Below are 18,732 nucleotides of genomic sequence, written 5' to 3'. Positions count from 1 at the left end.
CAAATATGCAACAAGACTGAGCCCCATTCTCTGCCCCACCATCCTGCCTTTTCTCTTAACTTCTTTAATAACCACGCCAAATACTAAAAAAAAGCAAGATTCAGTTGGGACAGCACACTGGTTTCAGCAGGTCAAGTTTCACTGAAGGACTTGAGCACAGAAATCTAAACTAGGCACTCCAATGCAGTACTGAGGAGTGCCGCATTGTCTTTTGGATGTGACATTGAGTCTCATATGGCCCCTTAGATGGACATCAAAGATCCCATGATATTATTTTGAAGAACAGTATAGTTATCCCTCAATAACCTGGCCAATGTTTATCACTCTATGTCATAGCAATAGATTATTTAGTTGTTATCACATTGCTGTTTACGGCTGCAATGTTTTCTACAATACAACAATTAACAATGCTTTAAAAGGACTTCATTACCTGTAAAGTGCTTTAAGATATCCGACCGATGATCATGAAAAACACTGTATAAAAGAATGTCTTTCTATCTGGTGTGGTGTTTCACTTCTCTCTAGTTTCCTACTTTAAAACTTAATGAACTGAGTGAGGTTTATTTGTAGACACTAGAAGCTATTTGGTATTATTTGTTTCAAAATTTCCTCCTTTTTTCACCATTTCATTTCCATTCCTTTTTCTTATTTCCGCCATTAACAATCTAATCTATTGTGCTGATTTTACAATGTGTTGTGCCACAAAATAGCCAGACATAGCTGTGTTTGCAATTACACACATTTTAGAACTGAAAATGCTGCAGTGGTGAGTTTCATTATTCATTCCACTGCATGGAACACTATTAATTGGACTTCCATCCTCACAATTACCTTTTCAATATTTTTGATTAGATTAGATTAGATTACTTACAGTGTGGAAACAGGCCCTTCGGCCCAACAAGTTCACACCGCCCCGCCGAAGCGTAACCCACCCATGCCCCTACATTTACCCCTTACCTAACACTACGGGCAATTTAGCATGGCCAATTCACCTGACCTGCACATCTTTGGACTGTGGGAGGAAACCGGAGCACCCGGAGGAAACCCACACAGACACGGGGAGAACGTGCAAACTCCACACAGTCAGTTGCCTGAGGCGGGAATTTTGTACCTCACATTTCAAGAATATTGATTTGATGAGGGTGCCATATGTCAATGTCATTTCTAAACATCATCTCCTTAATGAAAGAGAAGAATGGAGGAATATTCATTGAGAAGATGAGAAGCAAATTGTGCAAATTAAGAGTCAAACAAAATATAGAGATAGAAAGAAGAATAAAAAGAGTGAAAGGTAGCAGATTTAGAAAGATTCAAATGAAAAACATTGAGAGAAAATTAGGAGAATTTGTCCTTGATTATTTAATTGAGTGATAGAGGCTAGTACAATTGCAACACGTAAAAGGCATTTGGATGGGTATAAGAATAGGAAGGGTTTGGAGGGAGATGGGCTGGGTGCTGACAGGTGGGACTAGATTGGGTTGGGATATCTGGCCGGCATGGATGGGTTGGATCGAAGGGTCTGTTTCCATGCTGTACATCTCTATGACTGTATGACTCTATAAGTGGAAGTGTGTTACAAATGTTAACATCCTTGTTCAAAAAAGGGGAGAAAGGTAAATCACAGGGGCAATTACTAATCAGTCATTTTAATGTCAGCAGTGGGGAAGTTTTAGAATCAATAATCCAAGAGAAAATGCATATCCACTTGAATAAACATGGATGAATAAAGGAGAGATGGCAGGATTTGCTAATGGCAAAATATGTTCGATGAACTAGCTTATATTTTTTGATGAGGAAACAATGTGTAAATGAAAGCTGTGGAGTTGTTTTTGAATATATGAATTTTCAAAAGTTGCTTGAAGGAGTAGCACATGAAAGGCTTCTTAGCAAAATCGAGGCCTATGGGATATCATGGCAGTAAAAGTATGAATGACAGGCTTTTCTGACTGATGAAGGTACATCGTGAAAGTCTGAAGGCTTGGTACTAGAACAACTACACTTTTTGATTCATATTAATTTATGGGAATTCTGGGCATAGGTTTGCAATTTACGGATGACATAGATTTTGCAAATATAGACGATATTAATACACACAAGAGGTCACAGAGTCATAGAGATGTAAAGCACAGAAACAGACCCTTCAGTCCAACTCATCCATGCCGACCAGATATCCCAACCCAATCTAGTCCCACCCGCCAGCACCCAGCCCATATCCTTCAAACCCTTCCTATTCATATACCCATCCAGATGCCTTTTAAATGTTGCAATTGTACCAGCCTCCACCACTTCCTCTGGCAGCCCATTCCACACATGCACCACCCTCTGTGTGAAAAGATTGTCTCTTTTATATTTTTCTCCTCTTACCCTAAACCTATGCCCTCTAATTCTGGTCTCCAACACCCCAGGGAAAAGACCTTGTCTATTTACCTTATCCATGCCCCTCATGATTTTATAAACCTCTATAAGGTCATCCCTCAGCCACCGATTCTCCATCTAAAACAGTCCTTGCCTATTCAACCCCTCCCTCTAGCTCAAATCCGCCAACCCTGGCAACATCCTTTTAAATCTTTTCTGAACCCTTTCAAGTTTCACAGCATTCTTCAGATAGGAAGGAGACCAGAATTGCATGCAATATGCCAAAAGTGGCCTAACCAATGTCCTGTACAGCCGCAACATGACCTCCCAACTCCTGTACTCAATACTCTGACTAATAAAGGAAAGCATACCAAATGCTTTCTTCACTATCCTATCTACCTGCGACTCCACTTTCAAGGAGCCATGAACCAAGGTCTCTTTGTTCAGCAAACTCCCTAGGACCTTACCATTGAGTGTATATGTGCTGCTATGATTTGCTTTTCCAAAATGCAGCACCTCACATTTATCTAAATTAAACTCCATCTGCCACTCCTCAGCCCATTGGCCCATCTGATCAAGATCCCATTGTAATCTGAGGTAACCTTCTTCGCTGTCCACTGCACTTCCAATTTTGGTGTCATCTGCAAACGTACCAACTGTACCTCTTATGCTCACATCCAAATCATTTATATAAATAACAAAAGGTAGTGGACCTAGCACCAATCCTTGTGGCACTCCACTGGTCACAGGCCTCCAGTCTGAAAAACAACCCTCCACCATCTACCTTTGAGCCAGTTCTGTATCCAAATGGCCAGTTCTCCCTGTATTCCATGAGATCAAGCCTCCCCTGGGGAACCTTGTTGAATGCCTTACTGAGGTTCATATAGATCATGTCTACTCCTCTGCCTTCATCAATCCATTTTGTTACTTCTCTTAAGAATTCAATCAAGTTTGTGAGACATGATTTCCCACGCACAAAGCCATGTTGACTATCCCTAATCAGTCCTTGCCTTTCCAAATACATGTACATCCTGTCCCTCAGGATTCTCTCCAACAACCTGCCCACCACCAATGTCAGGCTCACCAGTCTATAGTCCCCTAGCTTATCTTTACCACTTTTCTTAAATAGTGGTACCATGTTAGCCAACCTCCAGTCTTCCAGCACCTCACCTGTGACTATCGATGATACAAATATCTCAGCAAGAGATCCAGCAAACATCCTTAGCTTCCCACAGAGTTCTAGGGTAGACCTGATCAGGTCCTGTGGATTTATCCACTTTTATGCGTTTCAAGACACTAGCATTTCCTCCTCTGAAATATGGACATTTTTCAAGATGTCACCATCTATTCCCTACATTCCATATCTTCCATGTCCTTTACCTCAGTAAACACTGATGCAAAATACTCGTTTAGTATCTCCTTGATCCTTGATAGACTGGTAGAAAGCTCAATTACACGGCAAATGAAACTTAATGGAAATGAGAGACAATGCATTTTGGTAAGAAAAATGACAATTATAATTCATGTTAAATGATAAAATATAAGAGGGAGTGCAAAAAGAGTCCTGTGAGTGCTAGTGCATAAATCATTAAAGGTGACAATACAGATGAACAAAGCAGTTCTTTAAGCTTAAGGGATCTGTGCTTTATAAATAGAGGCATAGGTCCCAACTTTGCCCCCACATCATAAGTATAGAGCTGGGAGAAATCCTGCCTCTGTGAACGTACTCTTTTAAAATGGTGACCCACACTTCCAGTTTTTGGTCTGGGGGAAAGCCAGGGTATGGCCTGGATTCGGAGTCAGCAACTCAGGACATTGCTCTAGCCCTCACCCCTTCCACTTCCCTCACTCCACCTCACCTACACACTCTTGTGCCTGACCAGTGCCTCTTGACATCTCTATACACATCTATAATGGTTCCTTGTACCTTCCATGCCATGCTATGCTGCTCCACCATCATTGTTCCTAACACCCTGTATGCTAGCCTATACCCCTCTACCCATCCCCAGTGGACTCTCATACAACTTATGGCAGTTTAGCACTTGCTTCCAACCATCATCCTTTTCCCCCTTTAGCTACCATATCAACTGATTGAGTATCCATAACTACCAGTACACACAGAAGAAAAGAAAGTCCCACGACTTGAAGTTTTGTTTGCTAATTATAGTCTATTTAGAAAAGCACTTTAACTCATAAAAATACATTTTGATAGGTCTCGTCAGCTCGTGACAGGTGATCACTTCTTTGCTTTTGACAATTGAATAGTTGTACACACTTGGAACATAAAACATAGAACAATAGAGCGCCCTTCGGCCATCAATGTTGTGCCAACCTGTGAACTATTCTCAGCTCGTCCCCCTACACTATCCCATCATCATCCATGTGCTTATCCAAGGATTGTTTAAATCTCTGTAATGTGACTGAGTTAACTACATTGGCAGGTAGGGCATTCCACGCCCTTACCACTCTCTGAGTAAAGAATCTGCCTCTGACATCTGTCTTAAATCTATCACCCCTCAATTTGTAGTTACACCCCCTCATATAAGCTCTCATCATCATCCTAGGAAAATGACTTTCACTGTCTACCCGATCTAATCCTCTGATCATCTTGTACGTCTCTATCAAATCCCCTCTTAGCTTTCTTCTTTCCAGACCCAAATCTCTCAGCCGTTCCTCATAAGACCTTCCCTCCAGACCAGGCAAAATCCTGTTAAATCTCCTCTGCACCTTTTCCAATGCTTCCACATCCTTCCTGAAATATGACGACCAGAACTGTACACAATATTCCAAGTACGGTCGCAGTGGCATTTTGTATTGTTGCAGCATGATATTGCGGCTCAGGAACTCAATCTCTCTACCAATGAAACCTAACACACTGTATGCCTTCTTAACAGCAGTATTAACCTGGGTGGCAACTTTCAGGGATCTATGTATATGAACTCCAATATCCCTCTGCACACCCACACTACTAAGAATCTTTCCATTGACCCAGTACTCTGCCTTCCTGTTATTCTTCCTAAAGTGCATCACTTCACATTTAACTGCATTGGACTCCATTTGCCACCGCTCAGCCCAATTCTGCAGTTTATCCAAGTCCCGCTGCAACCTGTAACATTCTTCCAAACTGTCCACTACTACACCAACTTTAGTACCTTCCATGCCATGCTATGCTGCTCCACCATCATTGTTCCTAACACCCTGTATGCTAGCCTATACCTCTCTACCCATCCCCAGTGGACTCTCATACAACTTATGGCAGTTTAGCACTTGCTTCCAACCATCATTCTTTTCCCCCTTTAGCTACCATATCAACTGATTGAGTATCCATAACTACCAGTACACACAGAAGAAAAGAAAGTCCCACTACTTGAAGTTTTGTTTGCAAATTTACTAATCCATCCACCTATGCCTGCATCTAAGTCATTTATAAAAATGACAAACAGCACTGGTCCCAAAACAGATCCTTGTGGCACACCACTAGTAACTGCCTCCAGGCTGAATATTTTCCATCAACCACCACTCGCTGCCTTCTTTCAGAAAGCCAGTTTCTAATCCAAACTGCTAAATCATCCTCAATCCCATGCCTCTGCATTTTCTCCAACAGCCTACCATGTGGAAACTTATCAAAGGTTTTACTGGAGTCCATGTATACCACGTCAACTGCCCTACCCTCATCTACATGCTTGGTCACCTTCTCAAAAAACTCAATGAGGTTTGTGAGACACACTCTGCCCTTGACGAAACCATGTTGGCTATCTGAAATCAAATTGTTGCTTGCTAGACATTTCTTGACAATCTTGACAGGTCAACTTCTTGACAGAACTTGCTAGGTTGTACTTCTTGAGAGGTCTTGACAATTCTAAAGGGTTTTTTTACATCTTTTATACATCATCTCCTTCACACTTAATAACCTGTGGAGGCAGTTGATTATAAAAATTAACAGCTACCTCCACAAAGCAGGTGTGTAAACTACAAATAGTCCTCAAACCCATCCCTGCAAAAATGGGAGATGCTGGGTTTAGGGGTGGGACTCAGGACTGCTGATATTTTCTGCTATTTTCACCAGGGCCAAGAGCTTCTCCAGCATGGTAAAAACTCTAGCCGAGGAAGTACAATGTACAGAAAGTTATACTGCATATATATAAAACACTAGTTTGTCCCCAGATGGAATGTTGTGACCAATTCTGGAAGAAGAAAGCTTTGGACAAAATACAGAAGAAATTTACAAGAATAGCTCAACAGATGAGAATTACATTTCATACGTGGAGCAGAGAAGTGAGGCTGTTTGCTTCAGGATAGAAGGTTCAGAGGAAATTTGTATTAAATACGTAACTTCATGAAGGGGTTAAATCAAATAAATAAACAAAATAATTTTCCAACAGATGAAGTGTTGAAAACCAGAGGCCATACAGATTTAAAGTAATTGGTAAAGGAACTGGAGATAACATGAGGCAAAACATGCCTTGAGTAATGCACCACCAGCTAGGGTAGTGAATATACATTTACTAGTGACCTTCAAACAGCAATTGTGTATATACCTGAAGGAATATCAACAAAATATTAGAGTGATAAAACTAACAAGGTTATTCTGATAGGGACACAAATGGCAGTGGTTATATTGTCTCTTATTGGTGATGGTCATCGCCTGGCATTTGTGTGGCACAAATGTTACTTGACACTTGTAAACCCCTGCTTGGATATTGTGCAGATCTTGTTGCATTTGGACATGGATCACTCCAAGTATTTCCAAAACAATTGAAACTAGGTCCTCTATGAAATATTAAATGTAGAAGTATCTTTGTTGCACTATATATGTGTGTGTTAATTTGAATGTATGATGATGTTGTTAAGTTTACATATTTATGGCAGTTAACATTGCCATTATAAGCAGTTTGCTGGCACACGATGTGAAGAAAGATTCCAAAGAAAATGTGCAACATAGAAATTAAACATTTTCCACATGAAGGAAAAATTATTTGTTCATTCTTGCCTCATCTCCTCAGATGTAATTCCATCAAGGTTTTATGGAGTCATAGACTGAAGAGTGCAGTGCTGGAAAAGATAAGCTACTCAGGCAGCATCTGAGGAGCAGGAGAATCGACATTTCGGGCGTAAGCTCATCATCAGGAATGCCCGAAACGTCGATTCTCCTGCTCCTCGGATGCTGCCTGACCAACTGTGCTTTTCCATCATCACACTCTTCAACTCTGATCTCTAGCATCTGCAGTCCTCACTTTCTCCTCATAGAGTCATAGAGTCATAGAAACAGACCCTTCAGTCCAACATGTCCATGCTGACCAGATATCCTAAATAAATCTAGTCCTGTTTGCCAGCATTTGACCGACAGGTTTAGACAGTACATTTGGATCGGCTCAGGCTTGGAGGGCCAAAGGGCCTATCCCTGGGCTGTAAATTTTCTTTGTTCTTTGTTCTCAATTTAGATTAGGTTAGATTCTCTACAGTATGGAAACAGGCCCTTCGGCCCAACAAGTCCACACTGACCCTCCGAAAAGTAACCCACCGAGTCCCATTTCCCTCTGACTAATGCACCTAACACGATGGGCAATTTAGCATGGCCAATTCACCTGACCTGCACATCTTTGGACTGTGGGAGGAAACCAGAGCACTCGGAGGAAACCCACGCAGACACAGGGAGAATGTGCTAACTCCACACAGACAGTCACCCAAGGCTGGAATCGAACCTGGGACCCTGGTGCTATGAGGCAGCAGTGCTAACCAGTGAGCCACCGTGCCACCCCATTTATGCTCATCAGGCCCCACAAATAAATGAAAGACCAAATAATCTATTTTTAGTGGTGTTGGTCCAGAGGGAACTATGGATATAATTTAATGTTTTCAACAGGATAATATTATATGAACAGGTTGCTTAGATGAAGTTTGTCTTCCTTTCAACATTGAAGGTTAGGGTGTGACCGAACTGAGGGAGTAACCTTAAAATTGCCAAGTATTTCAAATTACTGAAAGGACAGAATCAGGTCATTAGGTTTAGCAGATCCATTTCTTAGAGCTACGCAATCAGGAATTTTTATCAGGAAATATTCTTTCAAACAAAAATTTGAGATTTCCCTTTTGAATATACTGTAAATACTAGGACAATTGCAAATTTCAAAACTGAGATTGATAGACTTTTGTTTGATAAGAGTATTAAAGTTTATGTAACCAAGGCATGAAGACAGAGTTAAGATCCAGATATTGAATGGTGCAATAAGGTGAAGAGACTGAATAGTCTTGTTCTATGAAGAAGTTCTGATGTTTCTTCCTATTAGAAAGTACCCTGTCTATCTGACTCATGGAACCTATTCATGAATTTCCCTGTTGGCTATTAAGGCTTATGATAGAACTACAAAATTCTGATGTGAGTATCTTATTTAATTTTTGTTGAAATAATTTTAATATTTTTTATTGAAGTTCAGAATACTATAAAATACAACAATAATTTTTGATATGCCTACTGAGTTTTATTTGCTGAAGCACACTCGAAATAACAAATACTGTTCCTTTAACAAAATGGTGACTATTACTGTACATTTAATCAACACTTGACAAGTTGTGTTTATATACAGCCACATCAGAGTAAAATATCACAAACATTTCATGGACATAGGCTTGCTTTCATCAGTTGAAAAGTATTTTTGCTTAATTCACTGATACTTAAAGGGCTATTTGGAACAGAAACCTTTTCGTTTGTTTGTTTCTAACTTACAGTTAAATAACATAAATTGTGTTAAAATCTGGAGTGTGAGACTTGTGCATGATTCATTCCGGCACAAATACAGAATGTCCTCATTGGAAAATTCCACAATTTGAGTAATGAGCCACATACCCAAGATACCCACTTGCACAGAAAAATATGGAATCTAATTAAAAGAGGCAAACTGTATTTCTCACATGGGCTACGCTGGGTTGCCAAAATATTTTAAGATAAATTTTTGGTCATGGCATTAATCAACTTCAGCCTCCCCATTACTCTTGACCCACTCCAATTTGCCTATCAGACCAACAGATCCACGTCAGATGCCATATAGCTTGCCCTTCACTCCTCCCGAGAACATCTTGACACCAAGAACAGCTACATAAAAATCTGATTCATTGACTACAGTTCAGCCTTCAACACTAATACCCCCTTGAGACTGATTACTAAACTTAGTGATCTTGGACTAAGTCCCACTCTCTGCAACTGGATCCTCAGTTTCCTGACCCACAGGCCACAATCAGTGAAGATTGGGGACAATATTTCATCCTCACTAACACTCAACACTGGAGCCTCCCAGGGGTGTGTACTCAGCCCCCTACTGTACTCACTGTGTCCTCATGACTGCGTCGTCAAATACCAGACTAATGCCATTTACATGTCCACGGTCATAGTCAGTCGAATCTCAGATGGCGATGAAACTGACTACAGAGGGGAGGTGGAAGACCTGCAAAAATTGTGCACTGAGAACAACCTAGCTCTCAATGCCGGCAAAATCAAAGAACTCATTATTGACTTTTGACGGGATGTTACTCATGCCCCCCCTACACATTAACAGAACAGATGTGTAATGAGTGGAGAATGTCAAGCTCCTGGGAGTGGTCATCTACAACAAGCTTTCTTGGACTCTTCATGTGGACCCACTGGTTACAAAGGCCCAACAATGTCTCTCCTTCCTCAGACAGCTGAGGAAATTTTGATTGATGAAGAATACCCTTTCCAACTTTTATAGGTACGCCATCGAGAGCATTCTGTCTGGATGTATCACTACCTGGTATGACAACTGTACCATTCAAGATTGGAGACAGTTACAGAGAGTGGTGAACTCCGCCCAGACAATCACAAAGACCATCCTCCCATCTATAGAATCCATCTACCAGGCCCACTGTCAAGGAAAGGCCGCCAGCATTCTCAAAGATCCATCCCATCCTGGCAATGTTTTTCCACAACCTCTACCATCAGGGAGAAGGTACAGAAGCTTGAACACACGCACCAGCCAGTTTCGCAACAGTTTCTACTCTATTGTTGTTAGAATACTGAGTGGACTCACAAATTCTTAACATTCGCTTGTACCTATGTTTTTGTTTTTGCCGTTGTTTACCTATTATTTACTTATCTATGCTACTTAACTCTGTGATCTGCCTGCATTGCTTGCAACACAAAACTTTTCACTGTGCTTCAGTACACGTGACAATAGATTCAATTTAATTCAGTTCCCCTTTTCCTTATCCCTCTGTCCTTCTGTCTCACTTAGATTTTTATTCCTAAGAAGTATATTAACTTCAGGTATTTCCTACCAATGTGTACTATCTCACAAAAACTTGTCAATTCCCCATCCAGTTTGCAAGTTTATTAATATCTGCCTCCATTTTGTCAGAGTCTTCTCCTATATTAACTGCAATCCTAATATGACATTATACTCAAATTTCAAAATTGTATTTTTAATTTCCAAATCAAAATTGTTTATGAAAATTGTAAACAATATTATAAATGGCCTCAATCAGTCCGGAACACAACATCTTAACATTTTCCAGTTGGAGTAGAAAGGATAGTAGCAACATGGATACAAAATTAGCAGAGGGACAGGAAGCTTGGAGGAATGTTTGGTAAATTGGCATTTGTGGGGTGCAAGAATGTCTGTAATGGAGTTCCTCAGGGGTCAATTTTGGAACCCTTGCATTTCCTTATCTATGCGGATCATCTACAACACAAAACCTGGCAGAGTTGTAAATTGTGAGGAGGACAATGTGGAATTTCAAAAGGTTATTGACATATCAGTGGAATGAGCAGAGAGGTGGCAGATAAAGTTCAAAATGGACAAATGTGAGGTGAGGACAGAGAGAGAGAGCTGCGAACAAAACATTCAGTATTCTATACTTCATAAATGGGGCACACAGAGTACAAGAGCAGAGATGTTATGATGAATTTATATAGGATGCTGGTTATGCCTCAGCTGGAGTATTTTGTACAGTTCTGGGTGCCACTTTACAGGAAAGATGTAAGTGCATTTGAGAGAGTGCGGAGGAAGCTTGCAAGAATGATTCCTGGGATGACATATTTCAGTAATGAGGAAATATTGGAGAAGTCAAGATGATTTTCCTTGGAGATGGTAAGATTAAAGTGAGATTTAAAGAAGGTTTCAAAATCATGTTCGGTCTGGACAGAGGAGATAGGGAAAAGTTATAGATGGATCTAGAAGCAGAAGGCACAGTTCTAAAGTGTTTTGCAAAATAAGCAAATATGAGTGGAGAGAAAGCTTTTTTACACAAGTTGTTAGGGCATGAATGCACTTCCTAGAAGTGTGGTGGAGGAATGTCCAATTGAGACATTCAAAAATGCATTGGATGATTATTTAAATAATCAAAGTTTAGGGATATGGGAAAAAAGCAAGAGATTGGCATGAAGTTAAACTCAGAGAGCCAATACAAACAGTAAGGGCCAAATGGCCTCTTTCTGCACCATGATAATTCTGTGGAATAACTACCTTTAACACCTACTTTTTATTTTTCATATGTAGCCAGCTTGTCATCCATTCTGCTACGTCTCCCATGAGTCCAAATATTCTAACCTTAATTATGAATAAAGGTTTTTTGAAATCCAAATATCTGGCATCTACCCTATCATTTATCTACATTTTCTAACAGTTCTTCAAAAATTTTACTCGGTTAATCAAGTGTAGCCTTCTCATTTGGAATCGATGCAGACTACTTCATACGATATTTTTAATTTTTAGGTATTTCTCTCATACAATTTTGAGCATGGAAACCACTAATTTTCCTGCCACTATGCAGCTAATTGGCCCTAAATTCTGGGTTTCCACTTCATCTTTGCATGGCTCATATTGGTGTCATATTTTAAAATATTTTCTTTTGCTTTTAGTGCTGAAGAGAAGAGAATGTAGTCAGAAACAGGAGAATTTATAATGGGGAATAAAGAAATGGCTAACAAATTAAATTCATTTTTCACTTCTGTCTTCACAAAGGAGGACTTGAATAATGTCCTAGAAATGATGGGGAACACAGAGTTTAGTGAGAGGGAGGAACTGAAGCAATCTGCATTAGAAGAGAAATTATCTTGGAGAAGTTGAGGGATTGAAGATGATTAAATCCCCTGGCCTGATAATCTATATCCTAGAATATTTAAGGAAGTGTCCCTCAAAATAGTGGATTCATTGAATCTTCCAAGATTCTCTACACTCCGGAACAGTTCCTATAGATTGGAGGGTAGTGAATATGACCCCATTACTTAAAAAGGGAGTTACAGAGAAACCAGAATTTAGACCAGTGAGTGTGATGTTGGTAATGAGAAGATGCTACAGTTCATTATCTAGGATTGTGGTAGATTCAGACACAGTCAGCATGGATTTACAAAAGGAAACTCATGTTTGATAAATTTACTTGAATACTTTGTGAAAGCAACTAGTAGATTTGATAAATGTATGTTTTCCGAAATTCAGGCAGTGACTCGTGGGGTACTGTAGGGATCAGTACTAGGACTCAACTATTCACATTATACATTCATGACTTAGATGAGGAAACAGAATGTAATTTGTGTAAATGAAACAAAGCTGGGTAGAAGGGTGAGCTGTGAGGAGCATGCAGAGATGTTGCAGTGTGATTCAGACAGGCTGAGTGGGCAAATGCATGGCACATGGAAATAATGTGGATAAATGTGAGACTACCAATTTCGGTAGCAAATAAAAAGTAAGGCAGATTACTATTAAAATGGCTTTCAATTAAGAGAGGGGAATGTTCAATGAGAGCTAGGTGTCCTTGTGTACCAGTCAATGAAATTAAGTGCATAAGTGTCACAGTCAGTCAAGAAGGAAAATGGTATGGTGGATCCTCTCGCTAGGTACAGGTATAAGGATGTCTTGCTGCAACTATACAGGGCATTGGTGAGACCACTCCTAGAATATCATGTCCAGTTTTGTCTCCTTTTCTGAGAAAGGATATCCTTGTTATAGAGGGAATGGAACAAAGTTTACCAAATTGATTCCTGGATGGCAGGACTGAAGTATACATAGAAATTGAGTTGATTAGCATTGTATTCACTGGAATTCAGAACAATGGGTTGTGGAAGGGATCACATAGAAACCTGTAAAATTCTAACAGTTTATATGGAGGAAGGATGTTCCCTATGATGGGAGAGTCTAGGGTCAGGGGTCATAGTTTAATCTTAAGGAGCAAAACATTTAAAATTTAAAAAGGGCCTAAGGGGCAACGTTTTCACACAAAGGGCGGTGCGTGTATGGAATGAACTGCCAGAGGGAGTGGGGAGGATTACAACATTTAAAAGGTATCTGGAAAAGTATATGAATAAGAAGGGTTTCGAGGGATATGGGCCAAGTGCTGACAAATGGGACTAGATTATTTAGGATATCTGGTCAGCATGGACAAGTTGGACTGAAGGTTCTGTTTCCATGCTATACATCTCGATGACTCTATAACACCATGATGAAACTACATCTGAGGAGTTGAGGCAAGAATGACCAAATAATTCTTCCTTACTTCATGTGGAAAATGTTTAATTTCTATTTCACATCTTTTCTTGGGAGCCCTTCTTCACAAAATGTGCCAGCAGGCTGCTCATAATGGCAACGTTAACTGCCATAAATGTGTAAACTTAACAACATTATTATACATTAAATTAGCTCACATGTATATAGTACTACAAAGTTGCTTCAATATTTAATATTACATACAGGACCTCAGAGATTGATTATCACTAGAAATCTGGTCTTGGGATATGAACCAAATGCTGACAAAAGGGTCGAGATTAATTTAAGATATCTGGTTGGCATGGATGAGTTGGACCAAAGAGTCAGTTTCCATATTGTACATCTCTATCATTCTATGACTGAGATGAGGATACATGTCTTCATCCAGAGAGTGGTGAACCTGAGAAATCCATTACTACAGAAAGTATTTGAGACCAAAACATTGTTTTCAAGAAAGAGGTAGATATAGCTCTTGTGGCTAAATGGATTAAGGGCTATGGGGGGAGGGCAGGACTGAGCTATTGAATTCAATGATCAACCACAATCAGAATGAATGGCGGAGCAGGTTCAAGGTGTTGAATGATCTACTCCTGCTCATATCTTCTATCTATGATTATTTCAGTGTCTGTAGTAATATGGAAAGCCTTTCAGTAGAATATATGTACTTATAGTGCTCGCATAGTTCAAATAGACAATAGGTGTAGGAGTAGGCCATTCTGCCCTTCGAGCCTGCACCACCATTCAATATGATCATGGCTGATCATCCTTAAGTTCGTTTGATCTTTAATAATACTTATAGTTTCATGAGATATTATATTTAAGTTGCATCAAATTAAATAAAACATAAAATATTGTACCAGTCATCCTTAAGACTCCAAGATATGGAATTCCTAATACTTGTGCAGCAGAATTGGTGAATAGAGTTGCAGTTCAATGTCCGTTTTCACTGTTAGACCGGGGAACCCACAAGCAGTTTTAAGAAAAGAATGATGAAGAATTTTTGAATCATTGCAGAAATGGTTCAAGTCATATTATTTATTAGTATTGCCATACATCAAACATTACTTTGTTCATTTAGAATAGATAATTGTATCAACATTTACAGGAAAAGCATGCATTTTGTTTTTACAATCAAATGTATTGCCATAACATACAGAGACATGTTTTAAAAATATATTAAAAATGACTTTGAAATATTTTACTGCATGTCACTTTGAGACATTAAAAACAGGTAGTGCATTTCACAAAATGTTTATGGTCCTGAGTGAAGCTCAGTATAAATTAAGGCTACAGACAATTCATTCTATAAGTTAGATCTTTAAGGGAGGAAGGGAGCTTTGATAGATTTGTCGTGTAGAAATAAACCTCCAACTGTCATACTTGTGCCTACACTGTTTAATGTTTAGATCATTCATACTTAAATATTTAATTTAAATGTTTTTAGCAAATATCAAAATCTGCTATTTCACTCAACACTAAACAGTAAAACATTTTTGTCTCTCAAATGTTTACAGTAGAAGTGGCTTGTATTGAAATTCTGCAGATTCTGGAATCCCTATTGTTCTCACTTTAAGCCTGCTTTCTGTTATGATTGATGTGCAGCATGTAGAGGGGATAAATATATTCTTCAAAGACAATCTTTGCATAACTAAGAGAAGGCAGTGCCTTATCTGACAGAACACATATGCTTGCATCCTTCTCAAATCTAGGTAAGAGCATCAATCAATTCTGTCACATATTTTGAAACTTGGAGAATTTCCATTATTATTTTTGCTGGTTAATTTAAAATCTTTACTTGCAGTGCAATATAAGGTTTACAAACAATACAAATTAATTTTTAAGTGAATATTTTAACAGACACATCTGGCTGGGCATTTTCCTTATTGTTGAACATCCTCTTTACAATTTGAGTTCTTCCTGAACAATACAAAATATTACTGCAGATATTAAAATAATATAGGATTCAGAGAGGTAATTTAAACATCAAGAACAACACGAATATCATTGAAAGATGTTGCTGAAGAGAGCTCCTAACAGTTTTTTGGATTGCTGTTAACTGAAACCAAGCTCTCACTAAAAGTATGGTGTTGGACTTTGTTCAAATACATTTATCTTTAAGTTTGTAACATTTGCATCAAAATTACATATCAACATATCATCTCGGTTTTATTTGATGGACCAATATCCATGTATTAAGTTAGGTAGCAAAAGATTGTCAGACATTTACAATCTATAGTTTGGCACTGACATCAGTTTCTACTTGCCTCTACTGGACCCTTTTCTTGGCCAGAAACCAACTCCCAATGATGAAGAATCCAGCTCTTGATATTTTCTAATCATACTATTCAAAGATGTTACAAAACATCTCTAGACCATGGAGGACTTGGAACTCTTTTCAATTTCTGTATTCATTGTGAATCTGTCTTGTTTAATTTGTGGGCTTTCATAGCAACATAAAATTAGGTAAGCAAACTCAACAGTTCTTTTGCGAAATTTATCTCTTTAGAGACAAGAGTCAATAAAAGTAAGCAATAGAATATAAAAAGTATAAATTAACACAGATATAAGGTGTTGCTGGTTATAAAATCAAGACATGTTAAGTGTTATGTGAAAATGCTACTTTCAAGACAAATAAAAATTAACAAGTGTGAGTAACACCTGCAGTATCTGAATTGATAGCTCTAACTAATTATAATTTACAACTTCTAGAGAGTTTATGGATGCCATATATTATTATTTCTTCAAATCATAATCAACTTACATAGATTTCACATCATCAATGTTTTCATAGTCACATCTGTAAAAATCTGTATATTCGGTTTAAAAGTAGCATTGAATTTGCAATTTAACATTAACCATACTCTTACCTATATGATGTATAAATAACGTGCCCTCCAATTTAACCTCAGGATTTAATCGTTGACCTGGATAAATAATGAAACGTTCCCACATCCCAAATTTTACAAATCTCACCTTTGTTCTATCTTACATTTTTTCGTAATTTGTACTTTCTTTATAATTTTCTCTTCATTATTTTTTATATTGTTTCACCATATTTTCTTTCCTGATACTTTTTTTTGTTTCCTGGTTGCTACTTGCAATGTAGCTGGCGGTCTGAGTACTATTTTTGCTTCTTTGGATCAGTCATTCTGCATTGTCCTGCATACAGTTGTGGTAAGTCAGCAGTCCATTAGCTTCTTCAACTATCTGAGTAAGATACATAATTTGTTAATTTTATTATAAAAATGAATTATGACAATGTTCCAATCACACAAGTTAAATATAGATTGAGTATATTTTCATTTCTCTAACAACAAAATAACACAAGAGTCTGACCACAATGAAATTGATGCACTTGTGTTTTGTAACTTAAACAATTTTAGGAACACAGCAGTTACAAGTGCTACTATCAATATTTGTGGCAGAGAAAGAGAGGACTGCAGATGCTGGAGATCAGAGTCGAGAGTGTGGTGCTGGAAAAGCACAGCAGGCAGGTAACATCCGAGGAGCAGTAGAATCAACGTTTCAAGCATAAGCCCTTCATAAATAGATGAAGGGCTTATGCCGCAATCAATATTTGTGTACAGGCAGTTTATTTTCATAAGCTATCAAATGCAATGTGCCAGTTTTAATTAGGGTTGCAATTTCACATCCATTGGCTGATATTGTTTCTGCTCTTGGAATATATAGAAATTCTGCACTTATAATTATAGAGTCATACAGTCATAGAGATGTACAGCATGGAAACAGACCCTTCGGTCCAATCTGTCCATGCTGACCAGATATCCCAACCCAATCTAGTCCCACCTGTCAGCACCCGGCCCATATCCCTCCAAACCCTTCCTATTCATATACCCATCCAAATGCCTCTTAAATGTTGTAATATTACCAGCCTCCACCACTTCCTCTGGCAGCTCATTCCATACTCGTACCACCCTCTGTGTGAAAATGTTGTCCCTTAGATTTCTTTTATATCTTTCCCCTCCCACCCTAAACCTATGCCCTCTAGTTCAGGATTCCCCGATCCCAGAGAAAAGACTTTGTTTATTTACCCTATACATGCCCTTCATAATTTTGTAAACCTCTATAAGGTCACCCCTCAGCCTCCGATGCTCCAGAGAAAACAGCCCCAGCCTGTTCAGCCTCTCCATAAGCTCAAATCCTCCAACTTTGGAAACACCCTTGTAAATCTTTTCTGAACCCTTTCAAGTTTCACAACATCTTTCCAATAGGAAGGAGACCAGAATTGCACGCAATATTCCAACAGTGGCCTAACCAACATCCTGTACAGCCACAACATGATCTCCCATTTTTAACTTCCAAGCAAAAATAGTTGACAACTTTTAGCAATTTACTCATTATTAAGAGTGTATTTATACCAGTAATTATTAGACTTAAATTTCTTGCTAGATAGAACTTACATATTCCTATTGAAGACTTTCCTCATGCACTCATTAGGACACATGCAAGGAAGAAACCCTTTGAAGTTTGGTGGTGTTCCATCTGGTCTGATGAGTTCAAGATGAAAATCTTTAGCAATGTTGTGTCTTTTCAGTGTACTGGACAATTCATGTACAAATGCAACATCCTCATGAGGCTTCTGGAAGAGCAACGCAAATCAACCAAAAACTTGTGGCAATTTGCAATTCATGGGATCTCTTGCTTTCTACAACTTTAATAACAATACGCATCATTCAGACCTCTCTATTTTCAGGAAAATGCGGTAATGTGTTTCCAATAGTAGAGCAAGAAAAGTAATACACAAAAATATAAATATTTCCAAATACACACTTTTATTGAGAGTGTTACTTCAATTGATCATACTTCATAGAAGTCACCCCACTGATAAATAGCTCCCTGTATTTATACAATCAATTCTGACCCA

The sequence above is a fragment of the Chiloscyllium plagiosum genome, unplaced genomic scaffold, assembly GCF_037043375.1.
Source record: "Chiloscyllium plagiosum isolate Xiang-an unplaced genomic scaffold, Cpla_swu_hap1 HiC_scaffold_26, whole genome shotgun sequence".
Classification (NCBI taxonomy): domain Eukaryota; kingdom Metazoa; phylum Chordata; class Chondrichthyes; order Orectolobiformes; family Hemiscylliidae; genus Chiloscyllium; species Chiloscyllium plagiosum.
This window is presented reverse-complemented; position numbering follows the sequence as displayed.